Genomic DNA, 19,356 nt, shown 5'->3' with positions numbered 1-19,356 from the left:
GAAATGGAGATAGAATCCCTTAAAGCCTCCATGAAGTTCAGACAGCTAATAAGAAAGCCGTGCGCTACTTAGAAGATCTGCACTCAGCAAAGTCAGATCTCTTTTCACACAAGCAGAAATGATCAGGGATTAGATCAGAACGTCTTTCCCCACCACAGGCGTTCAGCCAATGTGATTCAGGTTACTCTGAGTCACGCTCCTCCCTTAGTGAAAGGTTAACTCCCTCTCCACTCAGCAGATGGGAGCAGTCCCCAACTGACCCTGAGTCCTTGGGAATAAAGTCAGTTCCTCAACCTCCACTCAGAGACAGAGGTAACAGCTACCTGACTTCCCATCTCTCTGAGACAGACAGTGAGGAAATATGTAATTTATCCTCTAGGAGATATTGTGCCCAATGTTGTTTTCAGCCACTGATGCACAACACATTCATCAGCACTTATCCCTCCAAAAGGGAGACTAGAACATTTCTAAGCTATTCAGCCCCTGGCTCTCAACCAGAGAGAAGTATAGCATGTGATGCATGCATCTAAAGTAATACTTGCTTAGCCTCACCTTCAGCAGAAAGGACCTCACAGTGTCCCGCCTTGAAGTGCTTGAGTTTATAGCTAAGGATATTGAACATTTTGATCCAGACAACTGTGATCACCACATTGATGAGTATTTCAGTGAATTAGATCACCATCTAATTGACTTTATGCAACCCAAAGGAAGAAAATTAAACTTGGAAGACCAGCTTTAAAGCTGTCCATATGTTTATTCAGTCTCAACCTCCCAGTGTCAGAAATGACTACAAAGAGCTCTGTCATGCACTAATAGAAGAATAGAAGAAAAAACTCTTCTACTACTGACTGAGATCATAGCAATGGTTGCAGCCCTACAAATGAAACATTCTTGTTGTGAACATCCTAGAGATAATTACAAACATTTGAGGCATGCCTACTTCCAGGGCAAGAATGCACCATGTTTAGAAGAAAGATCCACCTTCAAGTCCTTGTTCTTGCAGAACCTTCACCCATGTGTATGCACTCACATTGTACTTATGATGCATCAAGGTAACCCCTCAATGCAGAGATGAGGAAGATGACACAGATGGCTTGGGAAACTGTTGTCACTGCCATAGCAATGGGTAAAACCATTGAGCCTGCCTCAAAACATTACCCTCACAACAGCTCAAAGGGGAGTGACAAAAGGCAGCCTAGGGACAGTGAGCATAATCGCCCTGTCCACCAACTGCGTCGGGATAGGCACTCACACAGTAGAAGCTGTAGAAGGCCATACTCATACCAGCCAATAGACTTCAGTTTAGACGATGACCATAGCATCAGAACATGGTCATAATCCATCAGACAGTGACAGCATGTCTGAATGCTTCTCTGCCTCTGGCTACCCGGAGCATTACAGCCCTGAGCCACAAGTTAAGAGAAATTTAAGGCAAACTTAAGCTTCTCACGGTATTAGCTAAGAACACAGTCCACTCCTGTACTGACAGTAATATAGATGCTAGCTCAGAATACCTTACTCTTCTTGCAGTTACATAGGCAAACTTGGTTTTGTTAGCAGCAGTAGCAAACGCCATATTTCTGAACTCAGTAATAGCCAGACATGCTATTAGATAAGAAAAGCGTAAATTCTAATGAGACTCAGATGCCACTGTCCAGTTTTGCAAGTACATGTGGACCAGCTCCTTGGTAGTATTTTGAAAGTAAGACCACTAGTTTAAAACACTAGCTTAGGACACACCCCATTATGAAACACAACTAGTCATACACCTGTTGTTATAGTTAGCCACCTTATCCTCCCCATACCTGTGTGCTCTTTTGTGCTCTCCTCTCCTTGTGTTTCTTGTGTGTCCTCAGCTCATCTCTAGATGTGTGTGTGTGTGTGTGTGTGTGTGTGTGTGTGTGTATATGTCTTCTGGTCTGGCTCCTTGGTTTCCCACCTGCTGCTGATCACCGGCTCACCTGTCTTCAATCAGTCTCCACAGTTTAAATACCAGCACGTCTCCGTACACTTGTATGACCACTACGTCAAGGCGCCTTGCTTAAGAAAGTTAAGTACCTTTGCAAGTGTTACCAGTTACCTCATTTGTTGATCCTGCTCTACTTCTGCCTCAGAATCATCCTGTGCCGGTGATTGCGGCTACTGTCTCCTTCCGGATTCCTACCAGCCTGTCTACCCGTCTCTCCAGCCACACTGCCTTGCCGCCTGACTCCCTGTCTCCGTAAGCTACACCTCTGAGCCAGACCTCTCAGACCTAACCAATTACACACCGCGGAGCCACTGCCAGTCAAGGCCAACACTTCACCGCCTGCTCTACGCCACGGACCCGTCTGCCTGTCCAGATCTACACTGGACTCGACTGGCCAGGCCAGTATCCGCTGCTTCTGTCTCTGCTTCTGAACCATCACTGCTTCCCCTGAGCCGCTGAGAATGGCGTCAAAGTCACCCCTCAGGAGAACTAAACCCATTCACAGTGCATTCATGTATATAAATAAATAAATAAAAAGTGACTTTGTCATTGAAACCTCTCCATCCGTGTTCTGCATCTTTGGGTTTGTAGATCGTACACTACGATACCTGTCCTATTCATTTTAAGTGCCACTCTCTGCATCTCACCTCAACTAATTTACATAACTAACCTTCCAGTTTCTCACTAACCCCAAGAGTAACTGAGAAACATGGGTTATGTATTTTATACGATGATATTTATGTTTATCTGAATTTTGTTTTTGTAACTTGTTGACTGTTTTGCTTAGCCAAGATAGTGTTGACCAATGTCCAGTTGGTTAATGGACTGCACAGATGTTACAAACCTTTGAAGTGACAAATTAATTATTTCCAACTATGGACTACAAACCAACAATTGTGCCGAAAATGGGCACCCCAACTCAGCTCTCAGAAAAATAAGTTAATGTTTGCTTAGGTTTGACAATCTGGGTCTGAGGATTCAAACTCCTGGGCTGAAAATGAGTCCCACTCAGGCCCTGGGGGACATTCTACCGGCGTAATCGGGTGGACCTTGAGACCAGCAGAGAGGAAGTCTCTCACACATCCCCCTGAACAACACAGCAACCAGCACAGTAGTCTGGCCTAAACCACAATGGACAAGGATAAGGACGGCGACGCTGTGGACAGTGACACAAGCTGCGAAGAACTCAGACTGGTAAGGCAGACTGACTGCCCCAGCCCATAGGCAGCTCACCACCCACAGCACACTATAAGACAAGTGGCAGGCTGGTGAAAAACAGGCTAGACCTATAGAAAGAAGTTGGTTCTGGGTTATAGTGGGGGGGTTTGCAAAGGACATGCTACAGTCAATTGATTGCTTGTGAGAGTTGTATTACCCATTGGACAGCAAGACTACAGATATATGCCTTTAGTAAAGTTATACTATGCTGCATTACTAGTGTGCACATACAGAATGACTGTAAAGTAGTATGTATGAATCAGTACACCATCATTTCAGCATTGTAAGAATGACTCTAAACCAACAGGGACATAAAGTATTCATACAGTACACTTCCTGCTCCCATAGCAGCATCTTTAACAATGTAACAATAATGTACATTCAGAATGCACAACTTCAGCAGCATTGTCCTGTATACAGTAGGCTGGTTCTAAATGATATATGCCTATAATATAGTGTGTCTGCCCCAAAAGCAGCATTATCCTATAACCAGTGAGCTGATATACAAGAGTTGCATGATGTAACATTCTGTGAATGGTAAATGGACTGTATTTGTATAGCACCTTTCTAGTCTTCCGATTACTCAAAGCGCTTCACATTACATATCACATTCACCCCATTCACACACATTCATACACTGATGGCCTTTCAGGCGGACCCCGTACCAGGGTATGATTGACAGCTTTCGCACCAGCCCAAATTCACTGCACTAAACAAGCAAATGTGTGAGGTCATTTTAACTGAACCAACCAGGTTAGGTGTGAAAGAACTCTTAGAATCAGATTTGAGAAAAAGAGGGGAACTTAGTTGATTATATTTGATACAGTTCCACACAATAAACTGGTTATTTTTTGGTATTTTTACACATTTTCTCCTGATATATATGTTGACTGCTTTGCTCCTATCGACCTTCTTCAACTAACTTTGACAATTAATTCATCTAAGCCATCAACCTCTCTCTTAGACCCCATTACAACTAGGCTGTTTAAAATTGTTTTACCCTTAGTTAGCACTTTGTTACTGGATATAATCAATCTATCTTTATTATCAGGCTATGTACCACAATCCTTTAAAGCAGCTGTAATTAAACCGCTTATTAAAAAGCCCACTCTTGATCCAGGGGTTTTAGCCAACTATAGACCTATATCTAACCTTCCCTTTCTCTCTAAGATCCTTGAGAAAGCAATCGCCAATTAGTTGTGTGACTTTCTAAATAACAATAGTTTATTTAATGATTTTAAGTCAGGATTTAGAGTGCATCATAGCACAGAGACAGCAAATGAAAATTACAAATGACCTTTTAATTGCATCAGACAATGGACTTGTCTCTGTACTTGTTAGATCTTAGTGCTGTGTTCGACACCTTCACATCCTATTACAGAGACTGGAACACGTAATTGGCATTACAGGAACTGCACTGAAAATCCTATCTATCAGATCGATCTCAGTATGTAGGTTCATATTTCCTGTTTTATTTTGTAATATTCTCCTCCCCTTATGTGTCTTGTGGTTTTGCTTCCTGTCTTTGTTTGCTGTCCCTCCAGTTTTGATTGTTGGCACCTCCTTGATTGTTGGTTGCACCTGTGTCTCGTTGTCTCACCTCCCTTAGGGTATTTAGTCCAGGTCTTTTCCTTTGTTCATTGTCGGATCATTGTGTTCCTGTCGCGCGCGTGTTGTACCTTGTTCCCGTGTCCAGTTTCCTGGCATTTCTTCTTTTGTATGGATTCTTTGTCTCCCTTGGACTGTGTCTGAATTCTGGATTTTGAACCTTGCACGCTCCCTGTCAGATTTGTTTAGTCTTATTGGACTTATTTCCTTGTTTCAACCACTGCCAGCCGGTAACCCGTTTTCCCTTACCTGGACCTGTATCTGTTGCCTGTCTGCCTACTGGTCTGTCTGCCTGTACCTGCCTGTAAGCTACATCACCCAATAAATACTGTAGTCATCCGGCTACCTCATCCTCATACCGCTTCCTGGTCTTCTGCATTTGGGTCCTCATACTGCACCACTTACGACATGTTAACGGTGAGTCCTCCGTGCACACCCAGGTTAGTCACGGAGTTCCACAAGGTTCTGTGCTTGGACCGATTCTATTCACCTTATATAAGCTTCCTCTAGGCAATATTATTAGGAAACACTCCATAAACTTTCATTGTTATGCGGATGATACCCAATTATACCTATTGATCAAGCCAGATGAAACTAACAAGTTACCTAAACTTCAAACATGCCTTGGATGACCTGCAGTTTTCTGATGTTAAACTCAGACAAAACTGAAGTTATTGTACTTGGTCCCAAACACCTCCGAGACACATTATCTAAAAATATAGCTACTCTAGATGGCATTGCCCTGGCCTCCAGCACCACCGTAAGGAACCTCTGAGTTATCTTTGATCAGGATTTATCCTTTAACTCCCACATGAAACCAACTAAAAGGACTGCCTTCTTTCACCTACGCAACATTGCAAAAATCAAGCACATCCTGTCTCAAAATGATGCTGAAAAACTAGTGCATTTGTTACTTCTAGGTTGGACTATTGCAATTCCTTATTATCAGGTTGCCCAAATAAGTCCCTTAAGACTCTCCAGTTAATCCAGAATACTGCGGCACGTGTACTGACAAGAACTAGGGAAAAGAGATCATATTTCTCCAATATTAGCTTTTCTGCACTGGCTCCCTGTAAAATCCAGAATAGAATTTAAAATCTTTATCCTCACCTACAAAGCTGTTAATGGTCAGGCACCATCATATCTTAAAGATCTCATAATACCATATTACCCGACTAGAACACGCTGTGCTCCCAGGATGAAGGGTTACTTGTGGTTCCTAGAGTCTCCAAAAGTAGAATGGGAGCCAGAGCCTTCAGTTATCAAGCTCCTCTCCTGTGGAATCAGATCCCAATTTCGGTTCGGGAGGCAGACACCATCTCCACATTTAAGACTAGGCTTAAGACTTTCCTCTTTGATAAAGCTTATAGTTAGGGCTGGCTTGAGGGAGTCCTAAACCATCCCTTAGTTATGCTGCTATAGGCCTAGACTGTTGGGAGACTTCCATGATTCACCTCTTTCCTCTCTCCTTCTCTCGCTCTTCATCTGTATGCATTTTTATGCCATTACTGTATGTAACTAGACATCTCCTCTCTCCTGTAGTTTTGTGCTTTCTCGTTTCTCTCCTCTCTCCTCCTGTTGCTTTCAGCAGGTATGTCTACCTCCGGAGCTGCAGAGACTGGATCTGTTGTTTTTTGGCCACCTGCTGCCCCCCGTGTTCGTGCTCGACAACTGCTACTACAGTTGTTGTTATTGGCTCTGTTACTATTGTCATTATTATTCCTATGACTGTCATTCCTATTATTATTACTTTTTAAATACTAATATTACCACTACCATTACATTATTACTATTTTAAAATTGATCTGTGGTTGTGGACCACTTGCTGCCCCTATGTTTCTGCTCGACAACTGCTACTACAGTTGTTGTTGGTTCTGTTGCTAATACTGTCACTGTTATTCCTATAGCTGACATTTCTATTATTAATTTATTAATATTACTACTACAATTACATTTCTACTATTTAAAAAATTCTAGGTGGTATTTGCATTGTGCCTCCCTCTCCACAATATATAAATAAATTTAATTGAATTTTAATGTTCCTAAATGTTTAGGACGTTTCACATTTAGAGCTTGAATTTCTTATATACCGTATCAGTTCCAACTTTAATCTTTATCTCACAGAGGTTTTCCTCTGTTCTTTATCTGTTTTCACATCTAATTTCTTGCACTGTCACCATTTGCCACTGATCAACACATTATCAGCACCCAGTAAAGGGTCCTCACTGTATCCTTTGTATGAGTCCCACTTTCCACACTGGAATCTCCTCAGTCTGTCCAACTAATGTTGTTGGTTGCCTCCAGCTGACACAGATGTTTTTATTTTGTATGTGTTCTGTTCAGTCACCAATGATGACAGTCTCTCTCTTCATTTGTGTAGTGCATTTGCATGTAAACTACACACAACTATATCAACCCGTTCTCATTTCCAGGTCATCAAATACTGTGGCGCTATACGACTTTCAATTTTATTTATATAGCGCCAATTCATAACAGAAGTTATCTCATTGCACTTGTGCTATAGAGCAGGTCTAGACCGAACTCTTTATAGTATTATTTACAGAGACCCGACAATTCCCACTATGAGCAAGCATTTGGCGACAGTGGCAAGGAAAAACTTCCTTTAAGAGGCAGAAACCATCAATCCCATTGGGGAACGGAGAACCCCCAGCTCAAATGTATTTTCCACACTTTTAATTCCCATGTTAAGGTTTTCTTTCAGCACTCAACACTTCTCAACACAAAAACAAAAGTGTTCTTGATAATTAAACAATAAGATAGATTAATGTTTTACGGCTATAAGTTTAAATTATTTCTCCTTTGATTCTAAGAAATATAGTTTTTGTTGTCAGTTTTGGATAGCGATACATTACCCATGATCCTTAGCCACCGCTGCAAGAGGAATCCAGCTCACCGCTAAAGTCTGGTGGAAAACATTTTAATTACTTAATAAAGTACTTATTGTACAATGAATTTACAGTCATAATCAGCCAGACATAGTGTGCCACATAGGTTTTTACATAGGTGTTTTGGCATGAAATGCTCCCTGATCCAGGGGAAAACTTTTTTTTCTCTTCCCATTGGCTGTTTTTGGTGTCAGTCAGTACGTCATGCGGAAGCTGTAAACTATGGGGTGTTCAACTCCTGTTTTGGCTAAAATATCTTAAATAAACCAACATCTTTTTCTTAACATAGATTATTTAGATGCAGTGGCTGTACTAGATATTTGATATATTTAGTAGATATATCTTTTTACGGTCGTATTTACAACCCTACTTTTCAAACCGGAAGAACTACCAACCCAAGACCCCGTTTCTAGAAGACTTGCTAAAATATCTGAAATATACCAAGATCTTTACTTTTTTTTAACATAGATTATCTGAAGTGTAATTACTAGTTCGGCTGTAGTAGATATTTGATATATTTAGTAGATCTTTTTATGACCCTATTTATAACACTACATTGAAAACCAGAAGAACTACAACTGTGGTGCTGATTTGTATGAAGCTGCATGGCAGGCCTCTAGGGAATTGTAGTTTTTAGGAAATATGAGTGTTTTTCAAAGGATTGGAAGTTGTAAATACTGAATTGAGAGTACAGTGGGGAGTTTAAAGGTATGGTAAACACATTTCGGCAGCGGTGGATGACCGCCCACCATTGATTCTGGTTCTGTCCAAGCTTTCTGCCTCTTAAAGGAAGTTTTTCCTTGCCACTGTCGCCAAATGCTTGCTCATGGTGGGATTTGTCGGGTCTCTGTAAATAATATTATAAAGAGTTCGGTCTAGACCTGCTCTATAGGAAAAGTGCAATAAGATAACTTCTGTTATGAATTGGCGCTATATAAATAAAATGAATTGAATTGAATTTTATCAGATTTTAAATATCTAATTGTTAAATGGGCGAAAATAAATTAGTTTTAACCATATTTATTTATTATCCTGTGCAATTAATTATATCTATATTTATATTGTGCAACCGTCCTTGTATCTGTCCAATGTATCTGGCTTAGCTCCCATATATAAAATTATGCTTTTTGTTTGTTTGTTTTTTCTCTCTTAGTGGAACTTGGGACCAAAATGAGTCACCTTGAGAGATTATTGTACAAAACTGATGACAATCTAAGGCATTACTACAGGCTTGGAGGAAGGCCTGAAGTGTTCGGGTTATGGCTGAAAAGACCAATTCATTCTCATTCACAGGTCATCAAATACTGAGGCATGCATAGGCTACTGTATACACAACCCTGGAGATTTTTGTATCTTTATGATTCTTGGTTTTGGGATGTTATGTCAGCATGACATAGCCCATTCAATCAGAATCTGTTTTATTAGCCAATGCAAGCATGCAAAGAATGTGTCTTGGCATTTGCTCCCAAAAAACGCAACACAGAAGAACAAGAATAGACAAAATTAAGGTAATAATAATAATAATTAAATAAACAAAGTAATATTAAAATTAAATTGACTTTTTAAAATCTATTTACAGAATGGAACAGTAATAGTTTTGAAATGGGATATAAAACTTGAAATGAAATATTGACTGTACATAGGAAATATAGACTGTGCTATGAACAAAGAAATAAAGTGTATAAAACATATGAAGGTGACAGGAGCAAAAATTAAATATGTGCATAAATAATTCAATTATGTTACAGTGGAGGTTGAATGCACAATATAAAGTCCAGTTTGATGAAATACATGAATGTGACAAGTGGAGGGGTTTAAATGGTAAATGGTAAATGAACTGTACTTGTATAGCGCCTTTCTAGTCTTCTGACCATTCAAAGCGCTTCATTTAGTTTAATTAGGGATGTGAAAGGTAAAGTCCAGTTTGATAACCCCTTTTTGAAAAGGTGATTTCATACTTAAATATCCTCAGCCACATATTCTTGGAAACATAAAATTAAATGAGCAACTTCACATTTTACAATCACAGGCTATAAAACGTCTTTTTTTAACAAGTGATAGTGGCATTTGGATTCAGGTTACGGCCGACTGGCAGCAATTTGAAATGGAATGAAGCCCACTGACGGCAGACCAAAACAGGAGTCAAAGGCGTCAAGTCCACCCACAACATTATGTGCCACCATAGCAACGATCTGAGACCTGAGAGAATCTTTGCATCATATACATTCAAACTTGGCAGTCACGTGACATGGACGCAGGCCAATGGAAATGGTGCTATGGTTATGGTGCTAGAAGAAGTGAAAAAACATTCCAGCAGATTTCAGTCTTCAGCTTCCATTGCATTGCTGATTCTGGCATAGATTAGCATAGCCTGTAAAGAATAGATGACATTACTAATACAGGCTGTACTAATTAAAGCCAGAACCATCATATCTCCTCAAAAATGTCTTCAATCCATGCCTTTAGCTCTGATGTACGATGTTGGAGAAGAGAAAGGTTTGATAGATTTGAGACTTTTAGCTGAAGGGTTACATTCCTACACAAATAAATAAAACACACAATAAACAATATGGAACCCCAAAGTGTTCAATATCAAATAAACAAAATACATCATGAAATAATCACATGAATGAATTGTGAAAATTCATGAACCAACAATTTGTGAAATAATTGAAGACATTACTAAGACTGAAGTCATTATTATGAGGTTATTTCATCATTCATTTTCATAATAACTGTTTATTGGATACATTTTTTTTATTTAATTATAAACGTTTTTATTTCAAAATTCCGTTTTTATTTCATAATGACATTTTCCCAATAACATTTTATTTCATAATGTCACTTTTCATGTTTTACCATTTACACAATTTATTAATATATTTATTTCATAATTTAATATGGACACTTCGGGATTCCATAAAACAATACATAGAAAAATCAATCAGAAACATAACAAAAAAGGAGCAAAAACACATTTAACAAATTAAATCAATCCCTTGCAATTTTTTTTAGAATCGGTTATCTAGCCTCTTTCCTATTTTACAATTCCATGTAGCACTTGTACAGTATGGAAAGTAATTTCACCAAGAAAAAAGTTTAGCGAAAAATGGAAAAACAATGGGCAAAAGAGTGAATTCATTTTATTATTTGTGGAAAGGCCGGAAAGGTGGGATAACTAAATATAACAAGCTGTATGGTTTGTTCCATGTAGCTTAAAATCAGAAAAACTGAACATTTCACTTTAACGATGTTCATATTCATGTCACACTCTTGACGGAAATCTGAGGCGAAACAATTGGTCCATCATTCTAAGGATTGTTCACATGTTTTCAATTACATCATAAAACAATACTCACATTACATTGAAAGAGTTATTTGCCGCTGTAATTGTTCCTCCTGTCCATACTGGCTGTGAAGAGATCCCTTCCTCAAGCCATTTAAATGTAAGTGATGTGGATCAAAATCCACAGCACTCATTCAATGCAAAAATGTCTTGTAAAGTCCAGCCGAAGCTAATTTGAGAATTCAGCAGTCTGTGTTAGACAAATTAAATGGGTAGCTTCCAAAGTTAGTCTTTTTAGTACAAAATTACCTTGTTTTGCTATCCTTCCATTGCAGCTGAGCAAGACAACACTGTCTGCGAAAACACAATGAATGTAAAACAAAGTATAAAACCCACTTTATTTGTGTAACTATTAGGTTAAACTGAACTTTTTTACACAGAAAAAGGGCTGTAGATTTTTTCCCTCAACTCTTACATTAAAATTGTTTTTGGGAGGGCTTTAGGAAGGAAATCACTTCAGGGCCAATATGGATAGGAGGAATAATTACAGCCACTAATAACTCTTTTAATGAACATATGGGCATGTTAGTAATGTTTAAAGATAGACTAAGATGTCTTGGATTTCTTCATCAACATAGATATATCTCTCTCTCTCTCTGTCTCTGTCTCTCTCTCTCCCCCTATGTTTATATGTATATATGTAGAATCAGAATCAGAATCTGATTAATTGCCAAGTAGGTTTTCACATACAAGGAATTTGCTTTGGTATTTTGGTGCATAACAATAAACATAGTAAGAGAAACTGAAGATAAAAACAAGTATTAAAAAAGTCAAGAAGTATAAATAGAAAATAGAAAACTTGACAATAAAAATATTTAAAAAATTCTAAAAGTATGTACAATATATGTGCAATGTACAGAGACAATAGTGCAAAAGATGTGCGTTAGTGTAATGCATTGAGACAGATGTGGAGACTGTGTAACGTTTGTATATATAACATATTATATATATTCACGATTGTTTGAATTAGCAGATATACTACATAATATACTGTATATCTGATAATGTCCTAATGTGGGAGAAGTGTTTTTTTGTTTAGTTAAGTTTTTTTTGTAATTTAAAGAAACCTAAAGGGATATTTAAGATGAAAATCGGGACTTTAAGAGGTTGATGAATTTCATGTACTTTCCTCATAAGTTATGGATATTAAAATCCTGGGTTCTGACTGTCTGTGTCTGTCTGTATGACCATGTGTGCCCCTGCAGCACTGATTATATCTAAGAATTCAAGAAAGCAAAAGCAAATAGTGAGTTACTATAATGAAATGCACTTACCAGTCCAGTCTGTTTCCCAGTATCCAATATGATATCCTGCTGGGAAGCTCAGCTCTGCTCATGCAGCATGATTCTCTCTGCTGTGGCTCAGGCTGCTCAGCTGGTGTGTGAATGGAACCTCCAGCTCCGCCTTTAACAACTGCTTTGCTACTGTCTGCAGTGGAACCTCTCAGACCTGGGCTGTTACATGACAGAAGCAATTGTGAGATTTTTTATGAGGGGGGCCAAAGGGATGTGACAAGCCTGACAAGACTATGACAGCGCAGATAACTTGTTAAAACAAATACAGCTGTACAAATAGGCTATATATATATATGTATGTAAATCTAAACAACAATGGAAATGTACAGTAGCTGCTGAGGTACAGCCTGCTTTAGATACTCTGCTTCTGAAATGCTTGCAGTGGATATCTGAATCAAAACGGAGCTTTGACAAAGCTTTAGCGCAACCAGAATAAAACACAGCCAGACAGGTCTGATACACTGATGCAAACAGAACTGATTCAATAGAGTTGTATCGTCCAGGTGAGTGGGCTCTGAAAAAACCTCTTTGCAAGCATTGTAAGCATAATACTTTTGGTAATTGTTAAATGCAAGGCAATATTTTTATATTACGTGATTAAGCTTAGTGGGATGGGCCCTAAATGTGAAAGTAAAATTCTCAGGGAATCCTGGGCTTTGACTGACACTGGACCATCTCAAAAGGCTTAAGGTATCAAACGTGATGCAGCATATCAGAGATCATCACTTGTTCAATTTCAGTATGAAATCAAACTGTCAAAAGTGCATTTCAAAATCTGTGACTCTTGGTGGGACAGTTGCACCTTTTAAACAGTAGTACCTGGTTGGCTGATAAAATGCAATGTAACAGTACTAATTTTCCTTGTTGTGGGCTGAAATAGCTGAGCCTGGGAGAGTGTTAGAGGTCTCTGGTCCCTGGTTCAATTCCAGGTTTTGGCAAAAGCAACCTGCAATGTAACAGAACTGATTTTCTTTGTTGTCAGCCAAAAAAGCTCAGTTGGGAGAGCGTTAAACTATGGCTTTGGATTCCACCTCGGTGCTTCTATTACTGGATGGTTTTGGCAAAAGAAACCTGAGCTCTCTTTATCGAGCAATCACACGTGTGTAAGGTTTGGGAGCTTGTCTGAGGACATTATCCTTATAGTTCACCTGTGGATGGATACTATGGAAAAATATAGCATGAACCTTGTTCATGTAACAGAGTTCTCAATAACATCAACGTTATGCTGAAAAGGCTGCTATTTATTAAATGCAAGACCAGCCTAACACTAATGGATTGCACAAGTGATTTAACCTTTTGACTGGCTTCACTTGTAACTGGGGGTCTCTGACTATTAATCTTTATTGAGTGTTTTTAAATGGCATAGTTTGGGTTTGGGTTTGCCATGCCACGACTAGCCAAAATGGTAATTTTTAAAACACTTGAAGAGTGAAAGTGATATTACACATATGTGTCTCCTGGCACTCAAGTGTAATGTATTTCTCAAGTAGGTCTTGTTAAAATCGTCAATCTTTGACTTTTACAGATGCTATCTTCTACCAAAAATCACCTCGGAATAAATTTCAGAGCCTGAGTAGCTCAGGCCAGGCAGTAAAGCATTCAGTTTAGTAAAAATCAAATCTCCTAAAAAATGACATCACAATGGGGGTGTAATTGCCAAAGACCCTTCACATATCTAAACTTTATTGTGCAATACCTCAATAAATTTAATTGATCACTCTTAAATAAGTGATTGAACTTTCAGCAGTCCTCCCATGTCCACTTTTACCAGTATCCACTCTATGCATTGTAGGAGTTTACAGGTGGTTGTCTTTCTGATAGTGTAATTAACACACTGAAATACAAAGTGAAAATAGGGTAATTCCATGTCAAATCAGACTTTTTAGATTTTGTTCAAACCCTATGTGTATGCTATATGAGACCAAAAAATAAGTTCTGTAAAATATTTTGGCTGAATTTTGAGAATCGCATAGTTTTTTGTCATTTTCACCTCCTAAAAAACATGTCTTAGGCGAGAAGCCTAAGACATCCTAGAGCCATGACATTTGGTACGGGCACAGACAAAAAGGTGTACCGATCCAAATGACTGAAAGGCACAAGCAAATGCAATTTTTTATTACTGGCTGCTAAGTGAATAAGGAAAAGAACATCCACAAAAATTAATGCTTGAAAAGATTTTCTACTATTCAGTATCGTTCTGATCCATATATCTGTACTTATGGCAAACACGCTGGACCCATGCCGATCAGTCATGCAGATATTCAGAAGAATTTGTCAACATTTATTATGATTGCATGGATAAGAAAAGGAGGAACTTGACCCGGCTCTACCTGGACAAGGTGACCTTGGTGTGGAATGGGAATGCAGTGTCAGGACAGGATGCGAGTTTTTTGAGTCGCTGCCTTTGAGCAAGTTCCAAGTTCACACGCTGGATTGTCAGCCAGTTCACGAACAAGCAATCCAAGGGCAGACTACACTGCTCGTGGTGACTGGTGGGACAGTTAAGTTTGAAGGGAACAAACAGCGTTTCTTCAACCAGAACTTTGTTTTAACAGCTCAGGCTTCACCCAAAAAGTGCAACATGGATGGTTCTGGGGCCCCAGGCAGTCCCACAAAGGAAATACATATGGACGTTTCCATACTTCCAGTAAAAAATACAGTATTTGATTGATGTTATACCAAATTCCAGGGGCTCTAACATAAACAGTACTCTTGGAACCAGCATCGGAGCCAGGCAAGCGAGGCGCGGTCCAGAGGAACAGCAATTACCAAGTGTAACATTGTGTGTGTAACAAAAGCAGTACTAAAGAAACATTACCTGTAAGCAGTGTCTCAGCATGTGTCTTGGAGCCAGGAGAACTCACAGTAGCACAAACATGCTACAACATGACAGATCCGCAACAGATACAGCCGGTGGCAGTACTGGCCCAGATGCTGGCCGAAATAGCGCAGATGCACCGGGAGCAGGCAGCTGTGAATAGGCGGCAACTCGACATAATGTAACAGGCAGAAAAGCAGACCCAGCTGCTAGCAAGCCTGTTGTCCTGTTGTTGTCAAAATGTTTGAGGCAACGGTGGTGGCATGTGGATGGCCAGAGGTGGAGTGGTCGGTACGAGTGCTGGCGTTGCTCTCAGGGAAAGCGCAGACAGTGGTGCTCGGGCTCCCAGCCGCCGTGCGGTGTAGCTTCTCTGACATCAACAGGGCTGTGCTGTATTGGTTGGGATTCTCCGGTGAAGATAATCGCCGCTGGTTACGGGGCCTGAGGCTGGGGCCCGCCGATCGTCCTTATGTCTACACACAGCAGTTAACTGATGCGGCAACAAGGTGGCTGAAGCTGGGGGAAGCCACTGAAGAGGAGCAGCTGTGGGATAAAATAATATTGGAGCAGTTCGAGTGGTGGGGCTCCCTACCCAGGCAGGTGAGTGGGTGAAGTGCCACCACCCCGTGGATCTGACGGCTGCGGACGCACTGGCAGAGGAATACGTCGCGGTGCACCCACGAGGCCAGACACCGGAGGACCTGCCCTGGGAGGCTGTCCGACCAACACCAGCACCGTGGAGGAGGGGCATCGGCCCGCCGCCATTGCCACCTGCACGTCCCAGCTCCTTGCCACGCTCTTACCCTCTGTTTTCTCTCCCTCTCCCAGGCTCCAGCTGCTACAGGCACTGCTCATGACCCACAAGGGGCTCCTCAAATGCTGGGGCAGAAATGCTGGAGGTGTGGGCAGCCCGGACACTGACGGCGTGACTGCCCCCTCATGGAAGTTGGACGCTTCCTGGCTTCTCAGTAGCTTAGCTCTTTTATTGATCAAGTAGTGCAGTAGCATCCACACAAGCTAATGTTACATCTCCCCAAGGATTTTGAGTAAATTTGAGCATTTCTGAAGCTTAAGCGCTGCGGAGCTTTCTGCTGCGGTCTGAAATAAAACTGCTTAGATTCAGTAAGTGACACCACCGTCATACACGGACGTGTATGTGTAGCCGACAGAAGCACTTCCATATGACGGTGACATCACGTACCAATCTTTGGGCTGATGCCTACAACATCTCTGCTAATGTAATGGTAGTGGTAATATTAATATTAATAAAATAATAATAATAGGAATGATAGTGATAGGAATAATAATGGAAATAATAGTAATAAGACTAACAATAACAATTGTAGTAGCAGTTGTCAAGCAGGAACACAGGGGCAGGAGAGAAGGAGAGATGAGAAGGCACAAAACTACGGGAGAGAGAAGATGTCGAGTTAGTAACATGTATTAATGGCATAAAAATACATACAGATGGAGAGGGAGAGGAGGAGAGAGGAGCTCAGTGCATCATGGGAATGCTCCTGGCAGTCTAGGACATCTAATGACTTTCTTCTAACAGATGGGAATTTGGTATAATTGTTTTGATTTTCATTTTATCTCATTTGGTCTTTTATGTTTTGGCTTTTATTTTTTCTTATTTATTCCTTGTTTTACTGTAGAGCACTTTGTAGTGCACTTTGTAACTTGTAACTTGAAAAGTGCTATATGAAAAGCTATTATTATAATTATTAATAGAGCTGCAGCTGCCGTTGACCTTTGAGTTTGGTCTCTTTTTCCATCTTTCATCTTGAACAACTGCTGTACTGTCATTTAACCTACAGAGAAAACAATGCTTGAATCAATGTCCATGATTGGTGATGGGCTGTCTCACAGCAGCATGTCCACATTAGCCAGACTGTGTATTTTGGCTCCCTGTCTGGTTGTATAATAACCCCACTACATTTTCCATTAATCAGCCTCTCAACTAACTGTTTACTGTAATGACACTGTGCACAGCAGTTATATAATTGTGAGTGCTGCCTCTTTTAAACTAAGTGGCCCAGTGACTGCTTCTTTTGTGTTGTGTTGAGTTGTGCTGTTTGTGGTTATACAGTTTTTGGGGTTAGATACTGTGATCATACTGTACTGCCTTCAGCTATGACTGTGCACATTTTACACAATCTGTCCATTGATTAGCACAACCTCACTTCTCTTCAAACTGCTGTCTCATCAAAGATGTTCAAAAATCTTTCAACCCCCTATTGGTTATTATTCTAGATGTAGAGTAGATGTGTCTGTGGCTGCAGCAGACCAAAAACATATGCTCTATTCAAAAATGTTGAGACAACTTCAGTTCCACCTGTTTGTTCAAATGTTTGCTTATCCCTAAATTGACTTGGATCAGATGACTGAGGGTTCATATCCTTATGTTGCTGAAAGCTGTGTGCCATGTCTATAACAGTAGGTGCTCTGATTGTGTTAAGCACAACAGAAACCCACATGAAATTCTGAGGAAGCAGGGTGGTGAGCTGCGTCTTTAAGTTTTTTAAAATGTGTGTACACAAAATCTGAGCTCAAGTCTGCATTGATTGCAACCCAGTAATATATATACGGGTAATTGCCAGAGTGTTCCATTTGTTGATTATTATTATGGATCACTGACCGCCATGACGGATGAACTGCAATGATAAACAATAGGTTGGCTTAATAACTAGAATATTGTAACAGAGAGTCCTGTGTTTACTATATGTTGTCTGTATTTGAGGTGCTGTGTTCCCTCAGGGCTGTCCTAAGGCAGGAGTTGTTGGGGGACTTCCGCTTTTGACATGCGTTTTAGATAAAAATATAAAAGCTGTTGCTGCTGGTCATTGCATTATGTCTCTATGTCCCATTTATTGTTTTCTTATTAAACCTGTCCTGTCAGCTCATCTCATGAGGTCCGCGAAGAAGATCAAAACCATCTGGAGGCCTGGCAGAATGCCAGCGGCAAAGGCGAAGACCTTCTGGTGACTGGCGGCGAAGGCGGAACCCCTCTGGAGGCCGGCGGCGAAGGCAGGACACTTCAGGTGGCCAGCAGCGAAGGCAGGACACTTCTGAAGGCCGGCGGCAAAGGCGGGACCCTTCAAGAGGCCAGAGAACTAGATCAGGGCCCGGAAACGGGACAGCAGCTATGATGCATTCGAAATCCTGAATGAAAATCCTCAAATAAACTATTGTTATTTAGAAAGTCACACAACTAATTGGCGACTGCTTTCTCAAAGATATTAGAGAGAAAGGAAAGGTTGGGGCGACTGTGGCTTAATGGTAGAGCGGGTTGTCCACCAAACGGAAAGTTGGCAGTTCGATCCCGGCTTCCCCCGGCCACACATGTCAAAGTGTCCTTGGGCAAGACACTGAACCCCAAATTGCTCCCGAGGGCTGTGCCTTCGGTGTGTGAATGCTTAGTTACTTTGATGCGCAGTTCTGCCATGGGGTGAATGTGCTATGTAGTTGCAGTGCTTTGAGTAGTCGGAAACTAGAAAGGTGCTATTTAAGTACAGTCCATTTAGATATAGGTCTATAGTTGGCTAAAGCCCCTGGCTCAAGAGTGGGCTTTTTAAGAAGAGGTTTAATTACACCTATTTTAAAAGACTGTGGTACATAGCCTGTTAATAAAAACAGATTGATCATATCCAGTAAAGAGCCAACTAAGGGTAAAACCTCTTTAAGCAGCCTAGTTGGAATGGGGTCTAAGAGACAGGTTGATGGCTTAGATGAAGAAATCGTTTAAGTTAGTTGAAGAAGGTCGATAGGAGCAAAGTGTTCTAAATATATCAGGTTTTTTCAGCTGTTTCTAAGGTTCCTGTGTTTGAAGATAAATCGGTTCTGGTTGAGGGCAGGATGTGATGAATTTTGTCTGTAATAAATAAAATGTTATCATTAAAGAAGCTCATGAAGTCGTTACTACTGAGAGCTATAAGAATACATGGCTCAATAGAGCTCTGACTCTCTGTCAGCCTGGCTACAGTGCTGGAAAGAAACCTGGGGTTGTTTTTATTTTCCTCTATTAATTATGAGCAGTAGGCTGCTCTGGAATTAAAGAGGGCTTTCCTGTACGTTTTAAACGTACACCTTTCCAACTAGTCAAAGCACTTCACACTACATATCACATTCACACACTAATGGCAGGTGCCACCTGCACATCAGTTCAAAGGAACTAACTCATTCACGCACAGCGAAGG

At 40.5% G+C, this 19,356-nt stretch overlaps 1 protein-coding gene across 4 annotated transcripts in view; it reads right to left on the bottom strand.

Annotated features, from left to right (window-relative positions):
- chrm3b (cholinergic receptor, muscarinic 3b) overlaps positions 1 to 16,392 on the bottom strand; it is a 28,036-nt gene extending 11,644 nt beyond the window's left edge. For 2 of the 4 annotated variants that reach the window (XM_044178654.1, XM_044178651.1), the window contains exons 1-2: positions 14,673 to 16,392; positions 12,322 to 12,501 (exon numbers count right to left, since the gene is read on the bottom strand). The gene's annotated coding sequence lies outside the window, so the exon portion shown is untranslated. Of the gene's footprint in view, positions 1 to 12,321; positions 14,200 to 14,672 lie in introns of those variants that run through there. The other 2 variants (XM_044178652.1, XM_044178653.1) reach the window with 2 other exon arrangements.
- Between the last annotated feature and the right edge of the window lie 2,964 nt (positions 16,393 to 19,356).

Source organism: Siniperca chuatsi, linkage group LG20 (genome assembly GCF_020085105.1).
Source record: "Siniperca chuatsi isolate FFG_IHB_CAS linkage group LG20, ASM2008510v1, whole genome shotgun sequence".
NCBI classification, from domain to species: domain Eukaryota; kingdom Metazoa; phylum Chordata; class Actinopteri; order Centrarchiformes; family Sinipercidae; genus Siniperca; species Siniperca chuatsi.
The sequence above is the reverse complement of the archived record's forward strand: the minus strand, read 5'-3'. Positions and strand labels throughout refer to the sequence as shown.